The following is a 19369-nucleotide window of genomic DNA, read 5'->3' on the forward strand; positions in this document are numbered from 1 at the left end:
TTTATTTTTTTATTTAGCTTATAAGCACTTTGAAATTTTCTCAAAACTTAAAATATCTTTCAAACAGTATTGTACTGTGACAGTTCCATGTTTTGTATGATGGGATCTGAGAATTTTTGGTTGGAAAATGTATTTCCCTGCAGTAGAGAGTCGTTGACTAGGCGGACCTGCAACTTAATAAAGGCCTTTGTCGTCGCTGTCAAAAGATATCATCCATTTCTACGCTTGTTTCAGTTGATTTTATGTTTATATTTGACTTCAAACTGCGTCTTTTTTGTTCTTAAATCACGTTATTGTTTTATACAATGCGAAACCACTCTAAACGATTCTGGGCACGAGTGACTTGCCCGAACGATTCAAACAATTTTGACACGCTTGACTGATTCACTGAAATGAATCGACTCGGCATCGAGCATCGTTAATTCTGATTCAAAACAGTAAACAGCTGACAGAAACGGATTGCTGAAATATTGTGATGGAAAATATTTTTTTCAATCAAATGTTTTAATGTTCTGTAGTGGCAGGTTCGTCTCGGAAATAGCCTAGCTTATTTTCCGATGATGTAATCGAATCAAAACAATGGTACAATAAATTACTGATGTATTCAAACATTTTCCCTATAGAGAAAATGAATGAGATTTTTACTTCAGCAACCTGACTGCCGTTCTTTATAAATCAAATACTTCAAATACCAGAAGTCATAGGAATAGCAATGCATCTTCCAGTTCCTGGTTGTATCCTAAAATACAACGCACCGTTGAGCACCCGAGGCCCAGAGGAGCCTATATTGAAGGATATTGGTTGCTTTTTCATGCAGAAGCTCTCAATAATGAAACACCAAGCAGAAATGGAGAGATGGATGCCTGAACCATCACATGCATGTTCATGGCACTGGTGTGATCTAATTATGCTAGTGGAAAACTGTGGCTTTGGTGCGCAGTTCTCAGCTACCCAGCTAGGATTGTTGTGATAGATGTGAGAAACTACCTTCTTCTTGTCAAGCTCAAAAAGAAGATCTATGATGATCAGTACACTTGACAACACACTTGAGAGCATTTTTGCTTTTAAGACTAAAGCCAAACATTCTCATGGTTCCTGATGGACACATCAAAGTCATGAGGTGGTTAGCATAGACCGACGTCATCGGTATTAATGTTCCTGAGGCAGTTACAAGCATACATTAGAGTGGGACTAAAATCAGCACTGAAGGCATCAATCTCATTTACAGGCTCACTTCGCTTTCATTCTCAGACATGCAGAGAGATTTTATGCTTGGAGTGCCATTATGCGAGGTAAGAGTGCTTGTTTGACACTGGGTTTCAGCAGATTTAGCTGATGTCCAATATAAATTACATAATATGATAAACAAATACTAAACCAATAACTCCTACAGAGGCCTATAATAGGGTATGAAATATAAAAGATAATCTTTATCTTTCATATTTCCCCTCCTCAGTAACTACTGTTTTTATTGATGAACATATGTACAGAATAATAATCTTGAATTTTCTGGTAACACAAAATGATTCATCGTTATTAAATTTAAAATATCAGCACCCCCAGTTTATATTATATTATATTATATTATAATTCAAATGCTTAAAAAAGCATAGAAGATATTATGTAAATGAAAATAATAGTTCTTCCTCCCCTTTTTATTAAAGAACATAAAGAATGAAAATCTTCTGGAATCAGTTTTGTGTTAATAAAAATAAAACTTTTAAAAATGAAAAATGAAAACGTCTTAGCCAAGTCCAAGAAGTAAAAAAAAATGGTCTAAAACCACTGGTCTAGAGATAATAATAATACCCATTATTATTAGCTTTACATTATTATTTGCTGCATCATGGCTGAGCGGAAAAAAAAAAGGACAATTCACCCAAAAAATGCATCATATGCTGTTGATGAGAAGCTGTGCTGGTCTTTTCGGCTGTAAAACAATTCATTTTGTTATCCTCTTAAAGGTGAAGTGCTTCTATAATGGTACCAAACAGAACTGCAAAAAAAACAACTTATTTTTGGTTTGTACTGTATGTTTTTTTTTTATCCCAGATTGCCCAAAATCCCCCTTTAATTCTAAAATGGAGTGAAAGCTATTAGTATTTATTCCATTCAATCTCAAATATTAGAGCTCAAATGAGCTTTATAAGCAGGAATACTTGAGAAGCAAAAGTATTGTACTCCACAGGCCAAAGGAATACATATTAGGGAATTAAGTGCTCCGGTCCAAAGCTCTGAGTCAGCAGTCTGCGCCGTAACCCTGGAATGAGAGCTGCTCATTTATTTCCTCACATAAATAATGAAAGAAAAGTCTTTCTCCCAGCAGAATAAATAGTTTAGTGGCACATACGCTGTTAGACGGCGCCTTTTTTGTTCATTTTAATTCCATTACAGCCGTCGTGGAGAGAAGGACATGCCGTATGAGTTTAATTGGAAGTGAGTTGAGTGATGGGAGATCTGCTACCCTTAGCATTTCCCAAACACCTGCCGCCTCATTACGACTGCAGCACTGCAGGAGAATCAATCTCCAAATAAGCCAGCTACACTTCAGACCGAGATGAGGAGAGAGAGACAATAAAGCTACTTGGAGGAAAGAGAGAGAGTATATTTTATACGTATATGAATATATTCTTTGTAGAACACATAGTTCCACCTCTGAAATCTGATTGGATGAGTCAAGTTTTAAAAATAGCCTATATAAATACATGAGTGAACATCAATTGAACTGTACTTTAAAAGCGGTGTGTGCAGTTCTCTGGCTGTTAGAGTGCTTGAATGTAAGGGCAATTTATAGAAAGCTGTTCATTATCACAAATAAATCTCAGCAGGGTGATCTGGACCCTTACCTCAAACAGAGAGTCTTGCATTTTGCATGAAATATTGATTTTAAATCTATATATTTTTTTATCTTACTGTACATGCTAAGAAAACAGTGTACTTTAAACAACAGTATCCCTATTGCAAAATGATGAACACTGATATATAATGCTAATATATTAATTTAAATTATTAATAGGGTGACTGCAGGTAAATTCGAACACCATTGAGGTGACTGGGGGAAAATGGCTCAATTATCCTGAATTAACCCCTGAATTAATATTCATTTATTTATTAGAACTGTCCATCATGTCTAGCAACAACCCTTAAAGGTATAGTCCACCCAAAAATGAAAATTCTGTCAATCATTTACACATTTACTGTCGTTCCAAACGTGTCTGACTTAATTTTTTTCTGTGGAACATAGATATTTTGATTAATGTTGGTAACCAAATAGTTTTGGTTCCCATTGATTTCCATTGTATTTTTGTCCATATAATGAAGTCAATGGGAACCGAAAGATTTTTAAAAATTTAACCTGTACAACTTACTTTCATTTGTGGAATACTATCTATCTATCTATCTATCTATCTATCTATCTATTGTCTGTCTGTCTGTCTATTTCTTTATTTCCCCCCACTGATTCTTTTGAGTGAGTAAATAATGACAGAAGTTGTATTTTTGGATGAACTATCCATGGTAAACCATGGTAAAATCACTGTAAAATCAAATAAAAATAAAAGTTCAATGATGGAGTTTATATATTTACATTATTAAAAAATACAGTTTAAGAATCTGTAAGTGTAGTTTCAGTAGTTTTAGAAGCTCACTAGAGGTGTTATTTTAGCAATATTTATATGATTTTATATTATTTATTTATATTTTGAATATAAATGTTTAATTTATTTTCCTTTACGTTTTAGTAATTTTGATATGTGACTGTCATAAGTTTTGTGTTTTTCTATTTACCTTTATTTCTAAGTTTGTTTTAGTAATTTTAGTAATTCTACTTAAACTTATTTCAGTCAACATTTCTAAATTTCTTAGAATTTTAAATTCAAGTTTTCATCTTATATTATTTTATTTCATCTTTGTTTCAATTAAAACAATTATTTGTAATCGTTTTAGTTGTAGTTAACAATACAATTTGTAGTAAAGAACAATTTCATTCACACCATCTTCTTTTCAGAGAAAATACTGTTTTGAGAGAGATCTGAAGACTGAAGCTGACGGCAGGGAGCCGTCAAACTTAACCATCCTGCTCTATTACAAATGAGAGCGCTGTTTTCTTGAATTAGGCACACAGAGAGGAAGCGTCCTTCAGTCTGAGGAGGCGACTAGACGTTCAGATGTCCTCCTGAGGGACTTCAGCCCCATTAGGGCTCAGATTGATATTGTTTGAGATGGCAGGAAATCTTTAAGTTTGCTTCTGTGCTTAGGTGGGCTATCAATCATGTTTTAGTCCCCTCAATTAAGCAAGTCTGACTTGGTAGAGGAATACCAGAGAGGGGGGGAAATGCATTGATAAGGAGGTTCATGGATCATCTAAACCTAAAGGGGACGTTTTGGTGCTGGGGAAATCTCCATCTCTCTGACAGCTGGTCAATATCTACAGTGGGGAAACATTCAGTCACGTATGACTTTGCACTGGGAATTTTTACCGTGTATTTTATGAACCTCTGTTCTGTGTAACTGACAGACAACACAACTGGGCACCAAAGCTCATTATAGGTTAATCTGGTTAGAGGAAATGAAAGAGCAGAGCTGCGCTTTTGAGAAACAGTCAAACACCTGCTTGCCTTTTGTTACCACCATGTTTGTGCTGCTAATCTTTAAATAATATATATCCTTAAAGATGACACATATTCCAACTACATCACAACAGCAGAACCTGTCGTTGGTTATCTTTTTATATCTTTTGAGCTGTTTGCCAGATTTCATCGGTGAAAAATTTGAACTCCTGAAATTAAAAATTAAGCAGCACAACTGGTTTTATAATAAGCTAATCTTAAATATATAATTTAAAAAAATTATTAAAAATATATAATTCATAATTAATATATAATTAAGTAATATTAAATTAATTATAAAAAAATAGAAACTGTCGTTGGTTATCTTTTCATATCTTTTGAGCTGTTTGCCAGATTTCATCGGTGAAAAATTTGAACTCCTGAAATTAAAAATTAAGCAGCACAACTGGTTTTATAATAAGCTAATCTTAAATATATAATTTAAAAAAATTATTAAAAATATATAATTCATAATTAATATATAATTAAGTAATATTAAATTAATTATAAAAAAATAGAAACTGTCGTTGGTTATCTTTTCATATCTTTTGAGCTGTTTGCCAGATTTCATCAGTGAAAAATAGGATAAAATAAACTACTTATTCAGCAAGGATGTATTAAATTGATCATAAATGACAGTAAATGACTTTTATAATGCTAAAAACGTCCTTTGAACTCCTGATACTAAAAATTGAGCAGCACAGCTGTTTTTATAATAAGCTAATCTTAAAAATATAAATTATTTAAAAAATTATACAAAATATAATTCATAATTAATATATAATTAAATAATATAAAATTAATTATTAAAAAAATAAAAAAATTGACATGAATGACATGAATAATTTCTTAAGGGTTATGTGATTCCAGGCTTATTATAGTTAACTATAACTAAAACCATTAAATAATAATAATAATAAATAAAATCTATATAGACATATGAACAAAATGACAAAAACACACAACACAATTACTAACTGAAACTAACTGTAATTAAAATGAAAACAGAGTATATAAAAAATGTAAACTAAATATTAAACAAAACTATAATAGTATCTCATTGCTACTAAAATAACACTGTATGACACTGAAGACTGGAATAATGACTCATGAAAATTCAGCTTTGACATCACAGGAATAAATTACATTTGAAAATATATTCATATATTTTCAATTGTAATAATATTTCACAATATTACTGTTTTTACTGTATTTTTTGATCAAATAAATGCAGTCTTGATGCGCATATGTTATATACAAAAACATTCATACATTTTTGTAAGTAAGTGCAATAATAAATTGTACGATGCACTGTAAATTCAAATAGACCTGCATCTGTTAAATCCTCTAAACATTATTGGGCCCATTACTGCAAGCAATTCATTATTACTCAAAGTTGTCTAATAGTTTCAACACTGATTACTTCTCGATATGCAGTACAAACTCAGAACACTTGTTTTGCCTCGATGGTTACATGAAAACCTGGAAATCAGGTTGAAAACAAAGATGGGCTGCATTAAACAGGCTCCAAGTGCTGCAACCCTCCTTAAACAGAAAGGCTGATGCATTGCAGTAATTAGGCAAATCCTTTGGCAATGATACACACACACTTCCTCTTTTCCCTCTTTTCTCTTCAGGTGTCTGTGCGTGCAAATGAGCTGATAGATTTAGAATGATGGCAGACGAATGAGGTCAGGCAGCGTGAGGCCGCTGGATCGAGGTGTTATCTTCAACAAACACATGTCTTTCAGTCCAATTACACTCCTGCTGCAAATGGAGCATCTGACTTCCCTACACACACCCACCACATCGCTCTGTCACTCACCCAATGCCCACACGCTTGCACACCTACAAACACACATGGACACATGCAGGCAGGAAATCATTAGCTTCCAAACAGGTGAAACTTTTTTTTTTTGTTGCAGAAATAGTAGGCATAGTTAGTTATTATTGTGCTAAAGTTTTACTAATTTGTTTTACACAGCAAATCATACGTTTTGTCTTCTTCTGCAGTAAAACGATTTAAATTTGCCTTGTTTTCTGAGAAAGCAGTGTATTGTCTCAAAATAAATTGATCTAATTGGCTATTCATGTTGCAATGCATCATGGGTATGTGTGGTTTCGTTCTTATCATCTTGCAGATGTGTAGTGCGTTTAATGAACTGCTTTTGTGAAGCGTGTCTTCCTTCTAAACTTGCTTTGTGTATATCTTCATTTTACATGATATATTCCATGGCAATCAAGTCTTGCAACTTCTGAAGTATAAATGTAACAATCCAGTGAGGTTTGAGTTGAGAACAAGAAAAGGGAATAGATCACCCAAAAATAAATATCTGCTGAAAATGTACTCACCTTTAGATAAAAGTTAGTTAGTAGATGAGTTTTTTTTTCTTTATCATCAAAACAGATTTGGGGGAATGTAGCATTACATCACTTGCTCACCAGTGGATGCTCTGCAGTAAATGGGTGCCGTCAGAATGAGAGTCCAAACAGCTGATAAAAACATCACAATAATCCACAAGTAATCCACACCACTCCAGTCCATCAATTAATATTTTGTGAAGCAAAAGCCGCATGTTTGTAAGAAAAAAATATGTTTTTAATTTCAAACTGTTTCTTCCGGCTAAAATATGAGTCCTCTATCCATAATATTGCATTCTGACGGCACCCATCCAGCGTCCATTGGTAAACAAGTCACAAAATAAAAAAGATCTTGGATGGCCTGATGATGAGTACATTTTCCCCAAATGTTAATTTTTGGGTGAACTATTCCTTTAAAAGCTAGTTTTATGATAAAACATAAATATTACATCATATTTTTTCCTAATTATTCCTTTTTATATAAAACAAAATATTAATTATTAGTCATAGTGGGTTCTTTGAACCATTCAATGAAATGTATTACATATAATGAAATGTGCTTCATATCAATTGAAAAACGAATGTCTATTTTGCATTTCAAACCGTGATTTTTAAATTTGCAAGTGGTTTATGCTTCAAACATAATTTACATATATTGTTTCTCAAGTACATTTATTTAAGGATGTTTCGATATGATACTAATTACATGCTAAGAAAATGAAGTAAGCTATGTTTTTTGAATGCTTTTTTTTTGTCCCCTGGAAGACAATAAAACAAACAAAACCACCACCACCAAAACAATTTATAAAAAATCCATAGTTTGACATAGAAGAAGGGATGCCCGCATTTATGTCCAAGTTTAGACATAAAAATATCATAAAGTCTTGTTTAGAAGCTAGAACTGTTTTTACTTCAAGCTGAATGTTGAATTTTTAACAACTGCGTTGAAGTTGCTTTTGTTTGTGTGAGATATCAGTGCTGTAAAAACAAGATAATGGCTTCTTCTGGCCTTTGGTATACTCTTTATAACAACACTGAGAGCATATTCTAGCCCTGTTGGCCTTCTCCCTTACATCTCTCTCTCTCTCTCTCTCTTTCTCTCTCTAATGCTCATTTTCTAAGTTTCACTCCAGCCTAATGTTTACTAGCAGAAATATTGTTGTTGAAGACGTGGCCTCAGCAGAATATGCCACCCATCAGCTCCACTTCCCTTCAGTTCATCTAAATAGTCTCACAAACTCTCTGCTTGTGATCAGACAGAAGTCAGGCTTGCAGAAAGTTTTCGCGCCGCTGGTTTTCTCTCTCTTCACTTGTCTCTTTTTATTCTCTGTCCTGCCTGCAGTTCTCGGCTCCCTCCTCGCTGTTTTTTTCGGTCTCTTATAAGTGCGCCTTCTGTCTTTTACTACATCAACTTTTCATGATGGCGTTCTTCTGAGGTTTAGCCCAGCGCATGCTCTTTCTCAGGCCCATGCAGAATTGATGTGCAGGCGGGTGGGGCAGGCATCCGTCTCCAGCCCCGCTCTTTGATGTATCCGTACGCTCTCAGCCCTCGGCTCAAAAGCACTTGAAATCGTGTTGTGTTATTGATTCCTGGCAGCGATTCCCATCATCAAATGTGTTAAAATTCACAAAAAAAACTGTTTCATTAGACATAAATCAGAACTGAGTGTTAGAATTTCAACAGAAACTAAACTTGCCTTCACCCTATAGAAACCCAGAGAATAAAGAAGTCCTACACTCTAAAAAATGCTGGGTTAAATATAACCCAGTGCTGTGTTAAAAAGGGACAACCCCAGCTATTGGGTTGTTTTGAACGAGCGGTTGGGTTGTTTTGGGTTGTTCAACAAACCAATAGCTGGGTTTGTCCCTTTTTAACCCAGCATTTTTTAGAGTGTAAAACACCGTTGGAAGACAAATGTCAGAAATTAAGAATTGGCTACAACAAGACATGGTTATTTCAGGTATTTTAAAAAAATTATAAAAAACATTTTTGATACTGGTTATAAAATGAATGTTACACTCTAAAAAATACTGGGTTAAATATAACCCAGCATTTTTTTTGAGTGTAACTGGAAAAAAAACCAAGTAAAATAACTAAAACTAACTAAACTCAAATTAATAATTCAAAAATAAAAAAGCCTATATAAATAAATACTAAAAACGGCAAAAAAAAACAAAAAAAAAAAATTAACTAAAATAAAGGTGAAAACAGAAATATAAAAATAAAATCAGCATTTTTGTTATTTGAAATAAAAAAATTAACTGAAACAAAATAAAATATAAAACAGCTGCCAAAGCAACATTTCTGATTTTATTTTAGTTATTAATTTAGTTATTAAAATGTTTTAAAATAACTAAAACTGAAATAAAAATAATAATAAAACCATATAGACATATAAAAAAAAAAAATCTAAATTAAAAATAAACTTACAATAACAAAAACAACATAATTACTAAAACTTTGAAATTACAATGAAAATAGAAAATATAAAAATAAAAACTGACTGAAAGCATTAATAAAAACTATAATCCTATCTCAAAATGAAAAACATGGCATCTTTAATTTTCACTAAATTTGCAACATTTCACTAATTATGCAAGCATAATTTTTAACACATAAATGTCAACCACAATGTCTACTGCCGAAAAAAATCTAATTCTTAACAAGTATTTTGTCTCATTTTTGTCTTTTTCAGGAAATATTTTCAAAATATCTAAACAAGGTACATTTACTTGAGAAGCAACACTGCGTGAGACCCTCTATGTTGTGTGTACATGTTTAATAGTTCAATCATGTTGAAAAATGTACACTGTGACAAATTATTTTCAGAAGTTGAAATAAACATTACTAGTGTATGTTTTAGGGGGAAAATACTATTTCAAAACTTCACATTTAATTCAACGTGTTACTTGCCATTTCTTTATAATATTTGTGAAATTTACTAGCAGTTTGAGTGAAATTTGTTTGAGTGAATCCTATTCTGTGTTTTATAAAGAACCACAGTACATTTATTATTGTATGTGAATTCTCTTTCCATCCAAATTCAAATTATAATTCAGCATCCTGTTTGCAACTTTAATTCAAGTTGAATTCAAATACAACCTTTCTGAACGACACACCATCTTATTCTTATTCAACTATCCTTATTGTCAATTACCTGAAATCAAGTGCATGCTGTAGAAACTGAGCGACAGGACGTGGGTGGATTCTGTGAGAGGATTTTGTAAGAAATGATTGTGATTTTCATCTCAGCTGACTTTGTCTGTTCTCCTGGAAACTCTGGTTTGTGTGATTCTGACGGTTCCTGGTTCAGACCAAGTGCTTGGTGACCTTGAATTGCTCCATTGTGTATAAGCTGGAAATAAAAAGCGAGACTGCCAGCAGAGGAAGAGCTATACGCAGACAACAATGTTCCATCAATTAACTGCAGGTTTTGTTCATTTGAAGCAACACATCTATATTTACGTGTCAGTTGTGGTGGTGCTCTAAAAAGCAATGAAACAAATGTCTAGTGTAATTTGCTTGTCCTAACTGACTTTAATCAGAGCATATTTGATTTTAATATACAGTTTTGGACCATTGAAATTGCAGCAGAAAGTACAATTATATGACATTTTTCATTTTTCTGTTATTTTTTATTTTATTTATTACAGGAAAAAAATGTTCAAAGCATTTTAATACAAGATACATTTACTTGAAAAGCAACACTGCCTAAAATGTATAAATATTTTTTTATTTTAATTCGAATTGTTTTAATTTCTTAAGACATTTTAAATAAAAAAAAGACAATTCATGCGGAATAAGATTTTTTTCCCTTCAGTGTGGGTTTGTTTAACGCGGTTTCTGTCATGAATCATGCAATTAAAGTGAACTTATTAAATATAATGAAATATACTATTTATAAATTAAATAAAAATTGGTATTAGTGACATTTCAAACATGATACTGTAAAAAAAATGTATATATTGTTTGTATTGTGTGTATCATTACTTGTTTGATAGATACAATATTTTTTTGTTTTATTTACAACTTATAAAAATATTTTTTACAGTACATAAAATTTTTCAACATGTTTTACAAAAAATAGTATTTAAGTCTTTCTACTTCAAAATGTCTTGTTTAATTTAATGTGCAATGTACCAAATATCTAGTATAATTAGCTTTTCCTAACTGACTTTAATCAGAACATATTTGATATTAATATACAGGTTTGGACCATTGAAAGTGCAGCAGAAAATACCACAATTATATGACATTTTAAATTTTTCTGGTATTTTTATTTTATTTATTGCCGAAAAAAATTTCAAAGCATTTTAATACAAGATACATTTACTTGAAAAGCAACACTGCCTAAAATTTATAAATATTTTTTTATTTTAACTGTTCAAATAGTTTTAATTTCTTAAGACATTTTAAATAAAAAAAGACAATTCATGCTGAATACGATTTTTTTTCCTTCCGTGTGGGTTTGTTTAACGCTGTTTCTGTCATGAATCATGCAATTAAAGTGAACTTATTAAATATAATGAAATATACTATTTATAAATTAAATAAAAATTGGTATTAGTGACATTTCAAACATGATACTGGAAAAAAATATATATATTGTGTGTATCATTACTTGTTTGATAGATACAATAATTTTTGCTTCATTTACAACTTCTAAAAATAATTTTTACAGTGTACATTTAATTTTTCAAAGTTTTACAAAAAATATTTTTTAAGTCTTTCTACTTCAAAATGTCTTGTTTAATTTAATGTGCAATGTACCAAATATCTAGTATAATTAGCTTTTCCTAACTGACTTTAATCAGAACATATTTGATTTTAATTAAAGAATATTTGATTTTAATAAGTAATGAAATTGCAGCAGAATGTACCACAATTACATGACATATTTGATTTGATATTTTATTGTTTTCTTCCATTATATTTGTATTTTTGTTCTGTTATTTTCATTTTATTTATTTATTGCAGAAAAAAATTGTTCTTGCGACTGAAATCGTTTTTTTATAGGAGGAAAGCAGAGATCATTGAATATAAAGGTTATAACTCAAAATTCTCTCAAAAAGTGTGAACTGTTTGTTTGTGCATACCAGTGTTTCTCTACAATTTGACATAATGTTAGAGCTTTATTAAATTTGCAAAAGCAAAGTTGAGCAACCGCACAGAGTGTCGTTTCAAGGTTGCAACACAGAGCATAATCTTATGAACAACCTCGCATGCTCACATTGTGTCTTAAAATTCCACAACATGCCTTCAAGATCTGGCCTGTTTTTTAATGAGGTCTCAGTAGATACTGGATCCGAGGAATTGTGTTCTTCAGAACTCCTCTGTATGGTCGGCTGAACCCGATGCGGCTTGGAGAGTGCGTCTTTCTTAAAGTCCCCTCAAAACTGAGAGGATTTATGCAGCTGAAGTGTCATGGATGTGTTGTTCCCTGAGAGTCATATTACAAACCACAGGGGTGCCATCCAGAGAACATTATGGCATAATATGAAGATATGATACATACTTAGTAATGCCATTTCAGATTAGGCGTAACTGTGAGGATGGGTTTAAAAGGGACATATAATGGAAAAGCGGATTTTCTTTGCTTTTCTGGAATAAAAGAGTCTGATGCACTATGAAATGGGCTTTCAAACCCAGTGCCATAAGATGGCGCTAGAAAGTTTGATTAGAAAAAGAAAGGCCATCCAAGATGTAGATGAGTTTGTTTCTTCATCGGAACAGATTTGGAGAAATTTAGCATTACATCACTTGCTCACCAATGGATCCTCTGCAGTGAATGGGTGCTATAAAGTCGTCTTGTCCGAGTCAGGAGAGAAATATGCACAGCTCAAGCACTGCTTAAAAGAAAAACAGTTCTAAACAAATGTGTCAGTGGATTTTGATGTGAGGACAACACTGGAGGATGCGTTATTATGGATTATGGACTTGTATTTTGGCCAGAAGTGATGGTTTAAAGTTAAAATGCCTTAATGATGGATTTGTTTATTAAAAACATGCCGTTTTTCATGTAACAAGACGTTAATTTTTATCATTTTTGGGTGAACTGTTCCTTTAATGAGTTAGTTCAGCTTAGTCAAATATGCTTAACATGCTATTTAATGAAACTAAAGCTCTCTTCGGATGGTATTAGTTGTAAATGGGTGAGATGGGATAATGTAATAATTAACAGAGCTTCTCCATGATTTTAATCCTGTTCAAATCAGCCATATCTGTAATTTTTCAAAGAATAGACTGCACATTTCCATGCTGTTATAAAATAAATAGCCTGGGAAAATACCGACAGGAATGTACTGGTTAAAAAAAGCATACTGAGTGAATCATCTCTCAGTGGCCCATGTCCAGTATTTTAATAAACCAAGACATGTGTGCATATTTAATATTTCCTGCATAATTAAGAAGCACAGTTTGCAATAGGTCAGTTATGTTTGATAGGCACACCTAACGACAACTTCTAAAGACACTGGTTATTTATCCCATATGAAAATCTCATCCGAATACGGCTTTAGTTGCATATTTACACCCAAAAGCAGGTTTATTATGAAAAAAAATCATTTTAATGCTTGGCTGTATCTAGCTAACAAAAATATGTTCTAAGAACATTTTACTAACGTTTCCATTAGGTTATAAAAATATATTCTCTAAATGTTCAAAACATCATGTTTTTAAAATGCTTTTTAAAAAAAACTTTTTTGGAACATTAAGGGAACATTCCATTCTACATTACTTTTGAATGTTCTTGGAACATTTTGAAACAAGTAGTAACATTTAAAAAATATTAGATGAACATCAAACTAAACCATTTCAGGAAAAAACATTCCATGAACGATGTATAAATAATGTTTTTGTGCTAATGTTTTAGGAACATTATTAAAGACCAGAGAACTTTTAACAAACGTTCTATTAATGCTACACTCTTAAAAATAAAGGTGCTTCAAAAGGTTCTTCAAGCGATGCCATAGAAGAACCATTTTGGGTTCCACAAAGAACCATTCAGTCAAAGGTTCTTTAAAGAACCATCTCTTTCTTACCTTTTTATAATCTGAAGAACCTTTTTTCACCATAAAGAACCTTTTGTGAAACAGAAAGGTTCTTCAGATGTTAAAGGTTCTTTATGGAACCATTTAGACAAAAAGGTTCTTCTATGGCATCGTGAAGAAACTTTAATTTTAAGAGTGTACTGCAAGAACGTTTGTTCATAAGTTTGAGAGAACCTTGCTGAAACATGTTAAGATCAACATCAAATGAACCAAAACCCGCTGATTTTGACTAATTAATCCTTAGATCGTCCCCTGAACACAGGCTCGGTGTTCATGTCAATGCACTACGCAAACCCATAAATCAATTAATTCATATCAGGCCATCCGCTTCATTTAACCGCTGCGTTACGGCACCAAACAAAAGTGAAGAAAACCATTTTCCATAATTAGCAGTAAGCTGCTTAGCAGAGTAAAACTGAAGGCTTTTAAATTCCATCTGCCACATTCAATGCGCCTCACAACACAGGGTCAATTTTGAGATCAATTTGCATATGCATGTACCCCATTGTTTGCATTTCAATATGATTTGATGATGCGTTATATTTGCTGGTGTTTCAGATTCATTTTGACAGTTGGTGAATGGCAAGAGCTAATAAATAATGAATCAATTCAGCCATGCTGAGAGCGTGGCATCACTCCAAAGTTTTAAAGGAGAAAGATAAAACAATTTAGAGCTCAGGGTATGGAGAGAACTAAAGTATATTTTCTCCAAACTGTCAGAAGTCATTTATCAGCGAAACCCATTTAAGGACTGGCGGTGTTGAGGCCTAAACTGTTGATTTAGTCTAAATACAGTATAGCTGTTTTGTTCTCAGTGCAGACAGCTGAAGATGGTATATTAGTTTGTCAGTAAAGTCAATTAAGTAATTAGCATATTAGACTTTTCTATAATGATATAAACAGGCTAATTTTTAATGTTTACTTTTCATGCATGGATGGCGATTTAGAGCCTTGAATTTTGCATTGTAAAATCATCCTTTTTTTACGCACCGTATAAGTCATTGAAGGTTGATGTAGCTGAAGTACTTTTCCAGGTTTTGCTAGTTAGCATGGTCAAGTTAGTCCATGCTGGTAGATACTTGTAAATACACTGGCAGTATGGAACATTCAAAAACGAGCCATATTAATAATTATTATTATTTTTATTATAAACAATTGGCAAGTAGCATATAAATTGCAAATATTTCATTATATGATATAATATTCACATTGTATAATATTTCATTATGATGTTTTTCATTACCAGTGGGGTTTTTATTTATTTATTTATTTTTATATAAACAGCTTCATCTCATTAGTATTTGTAGATATTTGTATGTAATTTTTACACATACATTTTTGTACATTCAGATATATGCTGAAATGTAAAGGTAAACTGAAAAAAACTAATTGGTGTAGAAAGAGTTTTCACTCAGAAATTGCAAGTAAATGTAAAAAATTATTAACAAGAAACAGCAAGCAACATCAAATCAAATGCAAAATTTTTAAGTACAAATATTAAAATACTATTTTCATTTAAATCACACTCAATCAGGGAGAGTGAAACGCTTTATGCACACAAGCGTAACGGCGTGCCATATGAGCATGACACGCTGAATATTTCATGTAGAATTTTCCGTACTGTGTTCCAAACACTCCCGGAGTGTTTTCTTCACTTTGCTGGCTGTGAAAGGATTTACTAGATGCAATTCCCATTACCGTAAAACAAACAAATAAAAAGGCAATAAAGAAGGCTGTACTTTGATACTCAGAGCACAGCTCTGCCATTGCATTAAATAACAGTAGCTGTTATCTAACGGGTACTGTGTATAATCACTGTTGAATGAGAGGACCTACCATGTTATTTACTCAGAGTGGATCAATGACATCGACTCTATTATACAATTAAGAACTACACTCAAGGCTAGACTCCTATAAGCGAAGCTGAGGTTTAAGAAGAGGGTCACAACAAAAAACTGTATATTATTAATAATCCATATTTCTTACTCTTTTTTCAATGTCAGGTGTATGTTTAGGCAATCTCACCCATGCAAAAGTGCCGTACTGAGTAATAGCACTGTGCACGGCTGTGATTTAGCCATAGGTACAAATTTAAGTGTGATATTGCTTTAACACAGTTCTACAAATAAAGTTAAATTTTTTGCAAAAAAAAAGGTATGTTATTAAAAAAAGAAATTGCATAAAGCACCTTTAAAGATATAATGAAATTAGATATATGCTAATGTATGCAAATGATACTCTTATGGTTGCTACACTCAAAAGTGCACATTTATTGTTGAAGTAGTTAAACTAGACTGCAATCAAAGTGTCCAGGTTTTGCTTAGATGCCATAACTACACAGCATTTAAAAATTGGTCATGTATTCTAAAATAAAAGTAATATATTAAAACATAAAACGTTTAAACATCCAAGATGTAGATGAGTTTGTTTCTTCATCAAAACAGATTGGAAGAAATTTTGCATTACATCACTTGCTCACCAATGGATCCTCTGCAGTGAATGGGTGCCGTCCGAATGAGAGTCCAAACAGCTGATAAAAACATCACAATAATCCACAAGTAATCCACACCACTCCAGTCCATCAGTTAACATCTTGTGAAGTGAAAAGCTGCAGGTTTGTACGAAAAAAATCCGTCATCAAGCACCGATTACTAGCAAAAACAGTCCAAATCAGCTCTAAACAAATACGTAGGTGGAATTTAATGTAAAGAACAACAAGGGATGGACTTTTTCACGGGAAGATACAAAATTATGGACTATAGTCTCTCGTTTCTAACAAACATTATGGAGTATCGTGATGTTTTTATCAGCTGTTTGGACTCTCATTCTGACGGCACCCATTCACTGCAGAGGATCCATTGGTGAGCAAGTGATGTAATGCTACATTTCTCCAAATCTGTTCCCATGAAGAAACAAACTCATATACAGCATCTTGGATGACCTGTGGGTGAGTACATTTTCAGCGAACATTATGTTGTGGGAGAAATATTCCTTTAAAACCGATAAATATAATAATTTCCCCTGTGTGCTGCCTTTGATTAAACCTAATTGATGGCCTTTTAGTTTAATAAACAAATTATTATGGCTGAAATAACATTTGAGCTCTTTCAGCACTGTCTGGACACACAGTGCATCGAATAACTGATGAACACTAATGAATGAAATATTGGATGGATGTGACACTAGACATTCGGATTAATTCCAAACAGTCTGTCCTTTAGTTCAGACTGTAAAATTAACTGTGAATAAAACTGTTCTATGCATTACATTTGGCACTAATTAATGTGAATCACTCCATATATAATTCAGTATTTTTAGAGTATATGGCAACATTTTCCCCGGGGATTAAAAGTCAAAGGTCACGACTTCAATGGCTATTAAGAGTCAAAGGTAATGATAATTACACTCACCAATCTGTATTCAGCCACAGAATAATTATGATGTTCAGTCACTGCAGCAATTGCCTAATGAATACTTTGAATTGTTCACACATGGCTAGAGATGTAATTTCTATTTTCAAAAATACTGAAAATTGCAGTCTGAAGGGTGTGATATGTGTATTTCTCTATTCATTTTCCCCCTGATTTATTATTGAAAGTGTGGACAGAGATGTAAGATGCCATAATATAGATCGCAAAGGGTGAAAAACAAACATTCCAGCTAAAATAATGAGACATCTTGGGACTAAATCCTTTCTTCTTTCTTTTCTTCCTTTTTTATTATTTACCTGAAAAGACAGATCACGTCTACAGTAAGTTGTGAAGTTATTATCCATATGTTTTCATGGTATTGGCTCAACAGAAGCCACAGTGTTATTTTGCCCAATAATATTTCCCACAATGCACTGCACCAATGTATTATTGAGGCTGCATCTGCCATGTGCTACTTTTATCCCTAGTGACCCTTCAGAGTTTGAGAGGCACTTAAATTCATAAAATCTTCAAGTGTTGAATGAAACCGAGAGACTTTTGCTTGTTTACTTGAACTTATACCTATATGAATTTTGTTGGATGTTTATGAAGGGAGTGTCTTTGTATCCACACTACAAAGGTAGGATCACCTCTAATCTTTCTCATCACATATTTATATTGAATTTTATCTGAATGTGATTCTTATGGACTTCACATCCATGTTGATGGCAGAGTCACTGATGGCTTTGAGTGTGGTGTCATTTTCTTTCAAATCTACTGAAAAGAAAACTCCTTATTGATCAGAACACAAACACACTGAGGATTAATGATAGGGAATAAGTGAAATATAGATTAAATGATAACTGTAGGAACGTGAACCAGAATACTAAAATAACACTTTCAGAAAGAGGACAAGAAAGAAAGAAATGTGAAGCTGAATTGACTCTCTTGAGGTTTAGAGCATTGATTAAATGATATCCCGGTTTGATTATGGCAGAATGGGATTACATGTGAAAAACCAGGAAAAGGAAATGCTGGTTGCTCACACTGCATATGTCCGGAATCATCGCCACATACAGACTGATTACTCACAAGCTCACAAGAAAAGCCAGAATGATTGAATTTCCATAGCTGCATTGATGAACTATTCAAGCACTGAACAACAAGAGGATGAAAACCAGTGGATAACATTAATGAAATCTGAGAACCAGCAATGATTTTCCTTATTACTTACTTTCTCTTAAATAATAACTGCTCTTGCTTGTCCTAAACATATATGTGACCCTGGACCACAAAACCAGTCATAAGGCTCAATTTTTCAAAACTGAGATTTATACATCATATGAAAGCTGAATAAATAGGCTTTCCATTGATGTATGGTTTGTTAGGACAGGACAATATTAGGCCGAGATACAACTATTTAAAAATCTGGAAACTGAGGGTGCAAAAAATTCTAAATACTGAAAAAATCGCCTTTAAAGTTGTCCAAATCAAGTTTTGACATTTATGGTAAGAAATTTGCTAAATATCTTCATGGAACATGATCTTTACTTAATATCCTAATGATTTTTGGCATAAAATAAAAATCGATAATTTTGACACACAATGTTTTTTTGGCTATTGCTACAAATATACCCAAGCGACTTAAAGGGTTAGTTCACCCAAAAATTAAAATTAGCTTGTGTTTTACTCACCCCCGAGGCATCCTAGGTGTATATGACTTTCTTCTTTCAGAGATAAATAGGCCTACTTCACATCATTAATAATACATTACACAACATTTTCCCCTCACAAACAGCTTGAGTAATGCACTTTGATGAATTGTGCTTCTGAAAAATTCAAAGTTTGTTCTTAGATCTGCAAAAAGATCTCTTTTTCTCTGTTTCCTCTAGGTTTACCACAGTCAGTCAACAATCTACACCTTCTTATCGAGCTTCCAAC

The 19369-nt window shown here is 32.8% G+C and overlaps 1 long non-coding RNA gene across 1 annotated transcript; it reads left to right on the forward strand.

Annotated features, from left to right (window-relative positions):
• Positions 1-5896: 5896 nt before the first annotated feature.
• On the forward strand, positions 5897-18489 carry LOC107599745 (uncharacterized). The gene is made up of 3 exons (XR_001610696.1): positions 5897-5908; positions 17564-17566; positions 17884-18489. It is a non-coding gene; the product is annotated as an uncharacterized lncRNA (long non-coding RNA).
• Positions 18490-19369: the final 880 nt, after the last annotated feature.

Source organism: Sinocyclocheilus grahami, unplaced genomic scaffold, assembly GCF_001515645.1.
Source record: "Sinocyclocheilus grahami isolate Dianchi unplaced genomic scaffold, SAMN03320097.WGS_v1.1 scaffold270.1, whole genome shotgun sequence".
NCBI classification, from domain to species: domain Eukaryota; kingdom Metazoa; phylum Chordata; class Actinopteri; order Cypriniformes; family Cyprinidae; genus Sinocyclocheilus; species Sinocyclocheilus grahami.